The 16,509-nt window shown below is 37.0% G+C and overlaps 1 long non-coding RNA gene across 1 annotated transcript; it reads left to right on the top strand.

Moving 5' to 3' along the window:
- Nucleotides 1–11,630: 11,630 nt before the first annotated feature.
- Nucleotides 11,631–12,540, top strand: LOC149029445 (uncharacterized). Its single transcript, XR_016172483.1, has 3 exons — nt 11,631–11,762; nt 11,995–12,055; nt 12,164–12,540. It is a non-coding gene; the product is annotated as an uncharacterized LOC149029445 (long non-coding RNA).
- The last annotated feature ends 3,969 nt before the right edge of the window (nt 12,541–16,509 follow it).

Genomic DNA, 16,509 nt, shown 5'->3' with positions numbered 1-16,509 from the left:
AACTTCTGGTTTCTTCTCTTTTATAGTTTTTTGTCTTGGAAACTGTTATAATTTTTCTTATATTTAGCTTTGTTCTCTGTGAACTATGCCATTTCTTTACCAATTTCTTGCAATCTGTTATTTTCTCTAGGTTCTCTGCTATTTTCTTTTGAGATTTCATCACTGCCATGGCTATCAGTTCTGCTGTTCTGCTGCTAGTTACTTTCAACTCCAACCCATTTCTATCTCTGAAGCTCACCAATACAAACTATTTGATCTGGAGAGCTCAACTATTACCGTTCTTGTGTGGTCATAATCTGTTAGGATATGTGGATGGATCGTTTCCTCGTCCTGCTTCCACAACTCCAAGTTATGATGATGGTGAATCTATTGCATTTGTTGCTGATCTGTGAGATCGTCAAGATCAATTGATTCTTTGCTAGATCGTTTCTTCATTATTTGAAACTAATCTGCCACATGTGGTCTCAGCGAAGACTTCTAAAGACGCCTGGCAATCGTTGGCTAGAGTCTTCTCTTCTTCATCTAGATCACGGATTCTTCATCTTAAGAATCTTTTGTTTCGTTTACAAAGAGGAACTTATTCTGTGAGTGAATTTTTGCTTAAGATACAAACATTGGCTAACACGCTTGCTGGCTATTGAAATCTGATTCAAGACGATGAACTTGTTTTAGCAACTTTGCGAGGCCTTTGAGAAGACTACCAAGATTTCTCCACCTCTATTAAACTTCATCCATATTCTTTGAGTTTTGAAGATCTTTCTGGCCTCTTGCTTACACATGAGCTTAATCTTGCTTCCAATGGTTCTCCGCCCCTGTTTTTAATGGAAAATCTTGCCTCCCAAGGTGGTGCTACTCGCTCTACTTCTAATTTCTTAAAGAATACTTCCAGTAATCGGAACAATTGGTCAAGAGGAGGTAATTGCGGTTATTTTGGTCGCCGGTATAATTACCATGGTCATGGAGGATGGAATTTCGATCATTTTTCTAATTCTCAACACAATCAGAATTTTCCTCCAACGGCCTCTTGGATCTAGCCGTGGTTTCTCCTCTGGTTCTCTTTTGAATAGAGGTGACACCGTTCAATTTTACTCTTCTTCTTCTTGTTCGTTCATGAATGACTCTCGATTGATTTGTCAGTTGTGTGATGGAGAAGGTCATAAATCTTCCAATTGCCCGCAACGGTTCAATCATGCTTTCATAGGTAATCTTTTGGCTTCCTCAGCTCTAACAATGTCTTCTTTGTTAACTGATAAGTTCACTTGGGTGTTAGATACTGGATAGAACTGTCACTTTCCTGCATACATCTCAATTTTAGCTCTCTGTGAGCCTTATACTGGCTTTGAATCAATTACTGTAGGTAATGATCAATGTCTATCTATTACGCACATTGGTTCTACATTTGTAAATTTTTTTGGCAGTTGTTTTCTAATGAAGGATGTGTTATATGCTCCTAAAGCTCACTACAATTTGCTTTCTATTGCTAAATTCTCTACTGACAATGATGTGTAACTTTGTCTTTCGTGCTGGTTTAATTCAAATTAAGACTTCTTTGGATCATCAGATAATTGTTCAAAGCCTAAGTGATAATGGCATCTCACTCTTGCGACTGGAACCATCTTCAACTGTGGCTTTCACCTCTCTCTTGGATTGACATTGTAGGCTGGGACATCCTGCCTCCAGATGGACAATTGCTTTGTTGAAGTCCTTTGGTTTACCTTTTTTTGGTTCATTACATAATTGTGAAACTTGTAGTTGTGCTCACAGTCACCAACTTCCCTTTCCTCGGTCAATTTCATGTAGTAGGGGTCCTCTAGATTTGATTCATAGTGACCTATGAGGTCCTGCTCCATGTACTTCATTTGATGGATATTCATACTATGTCTCATTTTTTGATGATCATACACGATACATTTGGCTTTTTGCAATGAAAAGAAAGTCAAATTTGTTATCTATCTTTGAAGGCTTCAAGACTTAGGTTGAGAATTATTTTAACACTTCCATTAAAAATTTTCAATTTGATGGTGGCACTAAATACAGGGCTTTGATTCCATTATTTACTTATGCTGGGATTTCTCAAAACATATCCTATCCCTACACCCCAACTCAAATGGAGTGGCTGAGAGAAAGCATGGTCACATAGTTGAATTTGGACTCTCTCTTTTTCTTCACACTGGGATACTTGCCTCTTTTTGGATTGTTGCATTTAGTACAGCTGTCTATTTGTTTAATAGATTACATGTAGCTTCACTTGGGTTTGTCTCCTTTACAAGCAGTGTTCCATACTACACCAGATTACAAGTTCTTAAAGATATTTGGTTGTTTGTGCTTTCCATGTTTGCAACCATACTCCAAGAATAAGCTTGAACCACGATCAATTCCTTGTGTCTTTTTGGGCTACTGTTTGCAGTACAAAGGTTACAAGTGTTGGGAACCTAAGTCCAAGCAAATGTATGTTTCTTGGTATGTTAGGTTTGATGAAACTACCTTTCCATATAAGCTCAGTTTGCCTTCTTTCCCAGTTGTATCTATGGAGCCATGGCACTTTCTTGAAACTATTTTTCCCATAACAAGTTCAAGTAACTCTACTTGTAATGTATCTCCTAATAGTGGAAATGCTCCCCACCCTTCTTCTACTGCTTTGGGTCTACATGGTAGTAATGCTTCTAGAAATATTGGGCTTGGTCATGTTTCTAAGCCTGGATTAGGTTGTGGCCCAAGTCATCTTGAGACACCCATGGCTTTCAAGCAATGATTCAATCATTGCCAATGGCTCTTTGAGTTCTATTCATCCGATGCAAACCCGCTCACGCATTGGCTCTCTAAAACCACCTTATAAGTTGAATCTAGTGGTTGCTTGTGATGATACACTAGTTCCCAGCTGTTGTACTAAAGCAATGCGATGCCTCACTGGCGTATTGCAATGCAAGAAGAGTTTAATGCTCTTCTTCATAATGGAACTTGGGACTTGGTTCCTGTTCATACAACTCAAAATATTGTTTGGTGTAAATGGATTTTTTAGGTGAAACAATGTCCCGATTGTTCAATAGAGCGTTACATAGCATGCCTTATTGGCAAAAGGGTTCCACCAACGTTCCGGTTATGATTTTGAGGACACCTTTAGCCCAGTTGTTAAACATACCACTATTAGAGTTGTTCTATCCTTAGCTGGAACCGACAATTGGCCTATTCGTCAACTTGATGTTTCAAATGCATTCCTACATGGTGACTTAACTGAGAATGTGTACATGACACAATCTCCAAGATTTGTGGATCCTCAATTTCCATCTCATGTTTGTCACTTGAGGAAGTCTTTATATGGGCTCAAGCAAGCTCCTCGAGCATGGTTTCATAAGCTTAGCTCTTTTATTGTTTCTCATGGTTTTGTAGGTTCCAAGACCGACCCGTCTCTATTCATCTATCGGTCAAAATCAGTGATGCTTCATTTTTTGATCTATGTTGATGATATACTTGTGACCGATAATGATCTTTCAGCTATTTCTTGCCTTCTGAAGGCCTTGTCTACTACTTTTGCTTTAAAAGATCTTGGAGACTTACATTATTTTCTTTTTATAGAGGTTATTCGCACCACTTCGGGTCTATTTCTCACTCAGAAGAAGTACATTTCAGATCTTCTTCATCATACCAAAATGCATGAGACAAAGCTTGTCCTTACTCCCATGGCTTCTGATCATTTCTTATCTATCACTGATGGGGTTATTCTTTTTTAGGCTACTACTTATAGGCAAGCGGGTCATGCACTTCAGTACTTGTCTAACACTCGCTGCCCTGATATTAGTTGTGCTGTTAACAAGGTGGCCCTTTATGCATTGTCTCACTTATTTACATTGGTTAGCAGTAAAACGAATTCTTCGCTATCTTTGTGGTACACCCTCGCATGGTCTTTTCTTTGGAGCTCAGCAAAAAATATCATTGATGGCCTATTCTAATGCAACTGGGTTGGATGATCTGATGACCATCATTCCACCATCGGTTATTGTGTTTTTCTCGGTACACATCTTGTTTCTTGGAGTTTGAAGAAACAACGGACTGTCTCTCGCTCCTCTACTGAGGCCAAGTACCGAGCCATTGCCACTACAGCCACAAAATTAGTTTGGCTACATTCCTTACTATGGGAGTTAGGGCTTATCTACCTACCACTCCTACTATTTGGTGTGACAATCTAGGGGCTACCTACATGACAGCTAATCCTGTGTTTCATGCACGTACGAAACACATTGAGATCGACTTCCATTTTGTGCATGATCTTGTGGCTGCAAAGCATTTGCTGGTTTGCTATCTTTCTACCCTTGATCAGCCTGCTGATGTTTTGACTAAGGGGTTACCTAAGCAGCATTTCTTGTGCTTCTGTGACAAGCTCTTGGTGCATGACTCCCTTCGCTTGAGGTGGGGTATAAAGGATACTCGTATACCAGTTGTTATATAGTGGCTGTTGTAAAGTCTTTCTATTCATGCACCAGCTGTCACATGCTGATATTATTTGCAACAATATAAATAGGATTGTAACCCATGAATTAATTAATTGAAAACCATTCTTCACAAATTTCCTTGGAACTGGATATATTACAGAAAATGGTGGGCTTCACCCACCTGTTTGATTCGTTGAGAATAGGGTATGGGGGTACAACACTAATTTCATTTGTGGTTCTTTTAGTTGAGGATATATAATGGCCACTTCTCCTCTAACTTTAACACCTTTGCAACAGTGTAAGTTTGAAGAGACCCAAACGTAATATATTGGGTAATAGGGATCTCACCCAATTTAAGAGACATGCATAAAATTTTATTTTGACTTATTTTTATAGTGATCTTTTTTATCTCCGGTCTATTGATGACAATGCCACAAGGGAGGGTTTCATTCAATGGTCTTATTAGTACTTGTTTTATTTTTATTTTTCAATATTACATGACCTTTCAGCCCCCAATAAGAAGAAATCCAAGTTCCACATTGAAACTTTGATTTTACCGTAAGGTCCCCTTCATCTAAGTGCTAGTGTGAAATATAGTAACCTATTTTTGATTGATCTATGTTTTACTATTAAAAATATCAAAATATAATATAATAAATTCAAAATAATTAAAATTGATTTAAGATTAAGATATTTTCAAAAACTAATATTTAAATTGTTGATGCATATGAAATACTAGTGGATGGATTGAAGGCTGTGTCATGTTACATTTCAAAGCGTTTGGGTTCAGACTTGCTGACCAAGAAGCACAGTGCACTCAGGATGGTAAATTTTTAAGGTCAACCATGCCAAACACATTACACGAACTTGCAACACAAGTTGCTGATATATTAATTATTTATTTCTCATTTCTTTATAGCAAAAAAAATGCAGCTGTTACAAGTACATAACCTCCCAATTAATTTTGTGACTTGCAGCCCAAGTATACAGAGATGGAAAAATCTTGGAGCTCACGAATGAGCCATCCTTTTTATGTCTCACTCTTACTTGGAAATATTTGGGTTCAGAGCCACAGCTCTCTCTCTCTCTTATCGTTTTTTGTCAGGTCAGAAAATAATTATCCTAATGTCGGTTCTTTTTTTCCCTTATTTTGGTGATTTGATTTATTACAGTTGAACCACGGGATTAGGTCATGAAAAGGGTCAAAACTGGCACAATTCATTCTGGGTTTAATCCTTGAATGCTTGTCATTGGAGCTCTCCCAGCTATTGCAGTGTTTTTGTTTGTTTTTGCAGGGAGAAAAGCTTCCAATCAAGATGAAGCACTTACATTGTTATCCACTCAACTTGCCCTTAGGTTATTTTTGCATCATGTCTTAGTGTTTCTGTATCTAGCTAATTAATTGTTGCTAATGGAGGATGATTTGATAATCAGTTACAGAAAAGAAGACCACAAAGCATGGATCGAAGGAGAGAAAAGAAAAGAAGAGGAAGGAGAAGGCGAAGAGCATGAGGAAATATCCAACCGAGCTTTACGAATGGAGAGAATCAGCAGGAGGTCTTCCTGAGAAGGTAGTCAAAGCGAGATCCAATTATTCTGATCTATCCCTATGAAGGTTGTGTTTCCAAGATAGTGAGAGCAGCACCCAGAGGTTGTAGCTCAGCCAAGGAATCTCCTTGTTTGCTTGCTCTTCCTCATCAGGCAATGATCAATACATCCAAACTTTACGTTCGTAACAATGAATCTTCCTTTTGTTTAGAGTTTGACGCTTCGTCTAGACTGGGTTTTATGCTATCTTGGTTTGGACAAAGATGGTGGAATCAGGAAGACTGCAAACTTGTTGGCCCGAATTTATCCTCTGATGAAAATTTTAAATTTACAAACGCCATAGCATTCGGAGAAAAGTTCTATGCATTGAGTTTGCAGGGCACGCTAGCAGTTATTGATCTTATGGATGACCGACCTCAACAGCTAAAAGCTAAAATATCAATAATACCAGGTGCGAAAAGAGCCATTCCTTCTTCTTCTGCTTCGTATCCGTTGAAGGGTTTCAGAGAATACCTACTGGGATCTGATGGGGAGATACTGCTAGTGTTTCTCGTCTTTAGAAAATCTATCAGTATAGTAGATGATGTTGAAGTTTTTCGGCTCGATCTTTCTAGAAAAAAGGGGTGGATCAAGGTTGAAAGCCTTGGAGATCGCACACTGATTTTGGAAAAGAAATGCAGTTGGGTGTTCCCTCCACCTTTTTCATCAACATACGAAGAAAGATGGTTCTCTAAAACTCAGTCTGGCTTAGATGAGTGTCCGAGGAACTGCATCTACTTCACTGATCTGCCAGGCACCAGCTGGTGGGTGTTTGATGTTGGAAGCAAAAGTATATCTCCTATTTAGGGAGTGGATTCTGCAAAATTTTCAAGATGCCGTGTAAGATATGCATAATTTAATTACACGAGTACATATCTGTCTGTTGAATGTTTATTCGTGTTTTTCAGTCTTTCAGATCTGTATGAACCTGGGTTTGAATTGGTGGAAATTGTGTTTAATTTAGAGTTTATTTAATTAATCAAAAGCAAATAAGCATTGGATTGTTTTATTCAATAAAAATTATGTACAAATTGAAATGAATTGAGACAATATCTTTCTGTTGGGGGTAATTGTATTACAAATTCTTTAAACACACAAAAATGAAATTGCAATACAATTGAGAGATAAAGATCTTTAGCCAATCCGGAGAGCTTGAAATTGCAACCGAATGAACCACCGATCAATGATGTTGAATCACACCTTTAGTGCTGTCTTTAAGGTAATTGATGCACTCAAGGTTTAAAGTATCCCACGATCCTATACGATACTAGCCAATACGTATCCATATTTGACCCAACCGATACGATACATCTCTCCATTGAATTACACTAAATACTTAGCCAAGCGTACATCTCGGGCGCTCTTAATCCCGCCGCGTCCGTCCTCTTTAATCTTGGATGCACCTTACTATCAAGGGTTTTTCACATCACCACTTCCAAGATAAAGCAACCTCCAACTAGAAGATGAGGTAGTTCTTCTAGTCCCTTTAAGGAGCCAAAAGATAGAGCACAACACTTAGACAAATTCAAAGAAAGAAATTAACTTTGTAACACAAATAATGTGAGAGTGAGGAGTGTCTCTCTAGCCCCCCACATGCAAGGAAGGGTTGGGTTTATATAGGCCCAAACCTCACCTTACACCCCTTAGGATTCTTAAGGCAATGAATTAGAGAATCAATTATCCACTAATGGAGAATCAATGGTTTGTCCCTCCTCCACTAATGAGAATAAACCACCTTGACGTAACATCCCCATTACTTGGAGAAGTAACTCTCATATTCACTTCTTTGGAATAAATTGGATTTAATCCATTCAAAGACCTTAACCCCACTCATTGTAATGGCCATGAATGGTCATGAAGTTGAAATGAAAAATGAAGGTCAAGAGATAGAATTTGAGTAAATTCCACCATTCAAGTAAGCCCACCTCATCACCATGACCAAGACCTTTAAGACCCATGACCAATGTCATGAAGAGCCTCATAACCAAGGTCATGAAGGGCCTCCTTTACTCATGATGCTCATTACCACCCTTACCTCATGGGTCCCACACACTAACAAAATTAATTAAATAAAAGAAATGCAAAAAACTAATTTTGAAACTTAATATAGATTTTTAATAAAAAAACCTAACACTTTCAAAGACATCTGCAGAGCACTAGCTTACAAAGTGCTCCAACAAGGCTTCTATTAGCCCAGAATGCATTTTCCAAAACGATTGGGTGTAAAGCATCTGTATGGCATCTTGTATGTGGCTTTTCAAGTCCACCAGCAAATCCCTAAGCTCAACTCTTGACAAGCGGTGAAAAAATATGCTAACAATATTATACTTTTATTTGCACATTTTTCAATTTGTATTAGGTAGTGGGAGTGAAGTAGAGATCCACAAATAAAATCACAAAAGAAAGAATTAGAGGTGGAACCCATAGTGGGTCCCGTGTCGGCCCCCTTTTATTTATGAAGTTCAGAGAGTAGACGGGGAGGTGATCCAAACTCGGTGATGTAATGGGATATGGTACTTGTTTGTAAGATCAACCAATAAATCAACAAAAGCCAACTCCCCTCATTTTGACTGATTGGATAGTAAGCGACATAATATATCTACTTATAATCTTATGTGTATGTCTTTGGGGAAAAAAATTCTTACGTGTCATTCAAGTTACGTAGATACCCTACTATCTTACTGGTTGAGGCTGAGGAAGGACTTCATGCTATTGGTATCTTTTAATTGTCTCTAGAGAGTTTAATATAAGTATCCTTTTGAATGAAAAAAAAATTCATGATCTTTTCTCTGTGTGTGATAGACAGGGAGAGAAAGAAGGCCATTCACTCACCAACGCTTGGGTTGTAGGTCCTCATTCCTGTCATAGGTGCAAGAGCAGAAGAACCTCTTAAGAGAAATTAAGCAACAGAGAGAAGAATAGAATAGCCATTGCATGTGGTTCAATGAGTTATACCACAAACGACATTATCAAAGAACAAAATGAGGTGGACTTGCGCAGATGGTCTACTATTCTTAGAACAATGTCCAAATCTATGGAGAAGCCATTCATGGGGAGCTTTGCAACCCATCTTTCGGACTAAACTCGACCCACCCGAGTGATTCTTTCTGATGCAGTGGGAGAGAATGTGTTTTCAAAGGAGAATACAGAGATTGGCACAGAATTAGGAGAACATGAATTGAAATGGAAACTAGGTAGAGGGGCTTTTGGAACCCCAAGGTCATTGGATGAACAGACAACCGAGAGAACAAGTGGACGGTCAAGGAAACGGAGAAAGAAGAGGAAGATGAAGGTCTATGCAAAATTAATAATAGTTGCGGATGTTGAAGATGAACAAAGAAAGAGCTTCCATCAAGAATCGTTCTCGAGCCTCCTGATCTGATGCGAAGCTCTTTTCACTGCTAGATATGCAAGGGTTTTCTATCATATAAATAGAAGAATATTGAGGTTTTGCGACCTTTGGGATCTTTAGACTAAAGGACATCCATCGATTATCAAGTTTTTTTTCTTGGAAATTAGAGATATAATTGAATGCCCAATGTAATCTTTTGCCTTCCCAAATTTGTTTACGGGAAGAAATAAAATTATAATTATAATGAATTTAAAGTTACATACATAATTACTTGTGTACCCTAATTAATGATGGGAGGTAATTTGAAAATTAAAGGAATTTGTAGAGAAATTCAAGAGGGTTAGTTGAGGGGGAAAAATAGGAATTCCAAGAGTGAGTTTTTTTTTTTTTTTTTTTTCCAGAAGAATTTCAAGAGATTTGAAATTTTTTTAAAAAAATCTAATTTGAGGGAAAATAAATAAAGAAATTTCAAGATCTTAGCTATCTTTGCATTATTTATTAATTTGAAATAAGCAAGCTAATCTTTTAAATTAATTTTATTTAATTTGGAGGGGTAGAATTAAAAGGAGGTAGTGGTATTAATTAATATTAATTTCAACTAATTATTTATTAATAATAATTGTAATTATTAATTATATTATATTTATCATTGAGAATTACAGTTTTTAGACATCATTTATCAATCAATGACTTAAAGCGTTAGATTGATTGAATACATAATGGTATTTAAGGAAACAAAAATGTAGCCATGTCTCTTGAGTTCATGCTTTTATAATAGTAGTATGATGATAGGATGATAGTGTGATATGATAGTATGATTTATTTCAAACTTTCTAGTTCTCCACGTTCTGCCGCAAACTTAAATTTAAAAGAAATTCAAACCGTAATTACTATGGTTTTTACTATCTTCTTCACAAGTCCTTTTATTTTATTTTTTTATTTTTTTCTGCCTTTCTCTTTCAAAAATCTGTGGTACAGCTGCCTTCAACAAGGTATGAATCTAAAGCTCTTTCTCCTTTTGGTTCTTCCAATGATCAAACTAACTATTGAACCTTCACGCACAATATCAAGCACAAACAATGATCCCTTTCTATCCTCAAATATCAGAACAATTGAAAAAGAATAAAACAATTCCACGATATCTAAACTAGAAATTCATATCTTCAATCAACCGTCAAAGCCTTATTCATTTTCTTGGCACATTTCCTCATCTTTTTCAGATCTTCACACACTTTTGGTGACGATTCACCAAACTTTGTTCTAATATCACTTGTTGGGAACAAATACATAAACACAAAGAACACAAGAAAAAATAAATGAAGAATTTAACGTGGCTCAAAAAAACTGCCCATATCTGCATACCGGAGAGAGAAAAGATTATAATATTTCAAAAAATGTCACATCAACTATTCCACCTCACAAAGTGCTACCTTGTTGCCTAGGTTATCCTATAAAGAAGCCTAAAATCCTCATTCCAATATAACTATAATTTTAACATAATACTAGTAATTGACTCAAAAACCTATTCCAATTACAAATACAATTAAAACTATAATTATATAAACCCACAAAATATGAGATACCCAAACCCAACAGACCTTCATGAGAAATACAAGTTAAGTAAGTGAAACAAATGCAAGCAAGCAAAGTTAAGAAGGTAATGAAAAGAGGATCGGAGTCATCCATGGGTCACTTAGAAGGGTTAATTTGAGCGCAACAGTCTGGTTAATACTTAATTTGTTTTCTTTTTTCGATATGCATGACCTAGCCCAGAAAAGAGGAAATCTGGGTTCCACATTTGAAACTTTGACTTTGCATTACTTTAAGCGTCCACTTCTTCAAAGTGATAGTGGAACACATTAACCTACTTTTGATTAATGTATATTTTAATTATTAAAAATAGTAAAATCTAAAATAATTTGAAATTGATTTAAGATTAAGATACTTTTAAGAAGTAATACTTAAATTGTTAATGTATGTGAAATACTTACTGGTGGGCTGATTGAAGGCTTTGTCATGTTAAATTTAAAAAAGTATGATCCAGATTTACTGATCAAGGTGGACGTACAGTTCACTTAGGTTAGTAGATTTTTAAGGTCAACCATGCCAATGATTTTACATAAACTTGCAACACAAGGTGCTGATACATTTAATTATTTATTTCTCATTTCTTTATAGAGAAAGAAAAAAAAAAGCAGCTGTACCTACAGATACATAAATCTCCCAAATAATTTTGTGACTTGCAGCCCAAGTATAAAGAGATGGAAAATCTTGAAGTCCATGAATGAGCTATCCTTTTAATGTCTCACCCTTAGCTGGAAATTCTTGTGTGCAGAGCCACACACCTCTCTCCTCTCTCGATCTCTCTCGCGTTCTCTCTTATCAATTTTTGTCAGGTTTGAAAATGATTATCCTAATTTCCGTTCTTCTTTCTGCTCAATTTAGTGATTTGATTTACTAGAGTTTAACCATTGGGTTAGAACATGAAAAGGGTCAAACCTGGTTCACATCCTTCTGGGTTTAATTCTTGATTGTGTGATCACTCACCTCTCCCCAGCTGTTGCAGTCTTTTTATTTGTCTATCTTTTATACCAAATCAAGTGAACGCAACACTTCTTATTTTCGCAGGGAGAAAAAGTTCCAATCAAGATGAAGCATTTATATTGTTATCCACTCAATTTGCCCTCAGGTGAGTTTTGCATCATTTCTGACCATTAATCGAAATATAGTTCTCTTAGCGTGTCGATTCTGCATGTATGTAGCTAACTGTTGCTAATGGAGGATATTTGATAATTAGTTTCAGAAAGGAAGACAATAAAGCATGTATCGAAGGAGAGAAATGAAAAGAAGAGGAAGGAAAAGGAGAAAGCGAAGAGCATGAGGTTATATCCAATCGAGCATTACAAATGGAGAGAAACAGCGAGAGGTCTTCCTGAGAAAGTAGTCAAAGCGAGATCCTGTTGGATCTATCGCTATGGAGGTTGTGTTTCCAAGATAGTGAGAGGAGCACCCAAAGGTTGCAGCTCAGCCCAAGAATCTACTTATTTGCTTGCTCTTTCCTCATCCGGAAATGATTAATACATCCAAACCCTACATTTGTGGAACTGATTCTTCCTTAAATTTAGAGTTTGATGCTTCGTCTAGGTTGGGTTTTACACTGCGTGGAACCAGATACATAAAACTCCATACTTTTCGGCCCAGATTCATCTTCCGATGAAAATTTTAAATTTACAAACGTTATAGTATTCGGAGGGAAGTTCTATGCATTGAGTTTGCAGGGCACGCTCGCAGTTCTTGATGTTATGGATGATCGATCTCAACAGTTAAAAGTTAAAATATCAACAATACCAGGTGTGAAAAGAGCCATTCCTTCTTCTTCTGCTACGTATCCGTTGAAGGGTTTCAGAGAATATCTATTGGAATCTGATGGGGAGATACTGCTAGTGTTTCTGGTGTCTAGGAGATCTATCAATGTTGTAGATGATGTGGAGGTATTCCGACTTGATCTTACAAGAAAAAAGGGGTGGATCAAGGTTGAAAGCCTTGGAGATCGCACATTGATTTTGGAGAATAAAGGTTGTTGGGTGTTCCCTCCACGTTTTTTATCAACAAAAACTAAAAGATGGTTCTCTGGAATTCAATCTGGCTTAGATGAGTGTCCAAGGAACTGCATCTACTTCACTGATCGGCCAGGCGCCAAGTGGTGGGTGTTTGATGTTGGAAACAAAAGCATATCTCCTATCCAGGGAGTAGGTTCTGCAGAATTTTCAAGATGGAGTGTAGGATTTGTGTGATTACTTAAATTCATAGGGCTGTTGAATGTATTTCTCCGTCTTTTTCAATCTTTCAAATCTGTATGAAACTCAGCTTGTGTTGGTGGAAATTGTGTAAGCAAGAGTTTACTTAATTAATATCCAAAGCAAAAAAGTATCATTTTGTTTTTTCAAGAAAATTCTGTGCAAATTGAATTGAATTGAGATGCCAATGCTGCAGTCAATTGGATGTTGAGGATGCCTCTAATGTGGAAGGAATCTTTGTAAATCCTCCTCCAGAGCTGAAGAAAATTCTTCAAGTGGTTCATTTGAGTAGTTTTTCCTTTTGCTTGAATCTTTGACGAAAAAAATTCAAACAGATGGAGACAAAGCATCTTATTTTTGCAAAGGTAAGACTATTATTATACATACATATATTAAAAAATAAAAGCTCTACAATAGTCACTCCTACCGTGAACAAAAATGAGCAGAAAAACACCAAAAAGTCCCACACTCCCATGTATACACTCGTAATGGATGTCCCAAGATTGCCAATGTGCCAAAGCTTCCCAAGTATAGATTTTGGTTCGGAAAACGTCTCTCAATTTTATTTTATGAATAAAATTTCATTAAAGATGGTAGGCTAGGAAAAATCCCTAGATAACCCAATGGTCATCCACATATAATAGACAGGATGTTCTCCATGTCCTCTCACGGGTTGATTACCGGTCTTGGGCGTCCAGGAGTCCTTATTTATTATATGCAATTCTACCAAACTATGATGACAGTGGGCCTTCTTAACACAGAGGACCCAGTCACTAGCGTCACGGGTTAACCGGCTTCAATAACCCCTACCGGAAGGAAAATAATACTCATAGGGATTCCTAGCCCAACACTTTTAGACACATAACATTCATGTAAGTTGGTCTAAACGCAATCACAAAAGGTCAATAAGGTAATGGGCGGACCCACAACCCTAGTTGGTAAAATAAAATGAGAGGAATAATCTCTTTCAATATCATCCATCTTATTCATTTTCATATCGCTTTTTATATCAATAATATAAGACTCAAACTAAAGAATAATACCCAAACATTTAAACTTTTACCTTCCGTTTGCACAAAGTCACATGCAAGCATATCATGATAGATATCAATTTAAAGCAATTTATATCACCAATAGATTTTAAAATAGCTACACTCAATAATACAAAACATGGTTATTCATTCCTCACCTTCCAACTTGATTTTTATTCTTCAATGTCAGAAATTCGCTCACAAGTGTCGATGATTATACTCACAAAATCCTAATCATTTAAGAAGGTTAATAGACATTAATTAGAAGTCAATTGGGTTTCAAAAGAGTTCCCAAAATCACCCAACAAAAACCCAATCTAACAAATAGGTTCAAACCCGCCGTTCTCAACCTAGTTTCGGCGAAAAGTCATTATTTCACCATTGATTCTAAGTTGAATTGAAAGGAAACTTTGGGAAAGTCTAATTGGAAGTAATAGGGTCCTAAAGGTATCCTTCAATTTGACCCAATTTGTTCTAAATCAAAAAGCCCCAAATTTGGCTCTCACAAGTGCCCACGAGCGTCTCTGAGAGCCAAAATGCAAAATCATTTGCAACAATTAACACAAACAACTCACAAACTAGAGGGAAGCATAAATACAACTATTTATGAACATTCAATATACCTAACATGCATCAACTACCGAAATCCCACATTTATTGTGAAGAAACTCACAAACTAGAGGTTTAAAGAAGAGGGTTTTAGGATTCTCACCTTTTCCAATGATTTCGCTATGATTTGGATTTCGATACCCCTCCATATGGGTAAAATCCACTCTTCCCCTTGGTTTCTCCTCCTCCCCTAGCCTCATCCTTACACTAGCATTATAAAATGCGTGCATGAGTGAATAGGAGCTTAAAATAGGGTCTTAAACACCAAAATCCCGATTTTGCCGCAAACTGGGTAATGGGCGGTCGATCAGCCATTCAATCGGTCCAATCAAAGGACCCTTGGTTGAGGGGACAACCAAGGTCCAATTCCAGTGATTCTCCGCTTGAATGAAAGGTCTTTCGATTATCTACACTTGGGTGAAATTACCTCGTCATTTGGATTCTCCATCATTGATTTTCAGTCGTGCCAATATCATCTTTTAACGCCATCATGATTGACCTTCTCTCTCCTCTTAAACCCTAGGAGAAAGGTTGAGTTATCACAAGGTTCATCCACTTGCATTGGGTCCACTTTAGAATCTCCGGGCTCAACTTGAATGGCCCATAGTTGTCGCCAACTCGAGGCCCGGGTACGTGGTCCTAAAATCATGGGTTAAAGGGTTAGAAATTCGGGGGATTTCACAGAGGTAGCAAGTCCATGAAGGATCAAAGTGATAAAACTTCCAAGAGGAGGCTGGTGTTACAACTTAATGCATGTCTGCCATAGAGACTAGCACTTGTTAGAGTATAGGGAGCATGCTTGCATAATACATCGCTCCATTTCATTTATATTCATATTTCATCTTTGGTATATGTATTGGATGCATGATATATAATTTTATTGACCTACTATGGAACTCATTCTGCAAAAATATATCCTCTTTAGACTCTTTTACAGGTTATGAAAACTCCATCATTCTAGAGTATGCATCACAAACCGAGCCTTATGACATCCTAGTGAGCGGAGATGTAGAGACCTATGGAGAAAATTGTCCATGCTTAGACTACTCATACGGTCTTTAGTCCTTTTGAATGTCGTTGATTATTTTAGAGAAGTGGTAGAGCCTGATTGGGATTTTGTAACTCTCTTTGGAGAAATAGAAGGATTAAACTAAACTCTCTTAAGGGCCGGTTTGGTTAAGCGAATCCAGAGATTTCAAATCTCTAGATTCACAAATGGGAGATTTTAATTGTCCTAGATTTCATGTAGATTCTGAAATCGAGATTCACTTTTACTAAACGTGAATCGGATTTATGGGTAGAGGGAAATCCGGTTTCACCCTACTATCAGCGTTAAAGATTTGAACCATAATTCAATAAATATTTTTTAGGATAAATCTAGAAATTTCATTCCAATTAAACTACCAGCGTTAATTTTCGAACCTGACTCTGGTTTGGTCTCTGTTTGAAATCTCTAAAATTTTGATCTGGCTCGTACCCGCCTTAAGTCTTTCTTGATAATTTTGAGATTTCCGTTGTTTGACTCTAACTTCTTGTTTAACTTTGATTATGACTTTATTTATCTTTTTGGATGAATGTAATAACTTTGATAATTGGTATTTTTTTTTTTTTCCTTTTCTTTTGCTCTTTGGATTATGCTATATTGTATTGTGCTTATGGACTGGTCTTGAACTTATATCTTGTAGTGTGTATCACCCCCATGGGTA

Source organism: Hakea prostrata, chromosome 1 (assembly GCF_041222555.1).
Source record: "Hakea prostrata isolate BN-2017 chromosome 1, UWA_Hpros_2, whole genome shotgun sequence".
Taxonomy (NCBI): domain Eukaryota; kingdom Viridiplantae; phylum Streptophyta; class Magnoliopsida; order Proteales; family Proteaceae; genus Hakea; species Hakea prostrata.
This window is presented reverse-complemented; position numbering and strand designations above follow the sequence as displayed.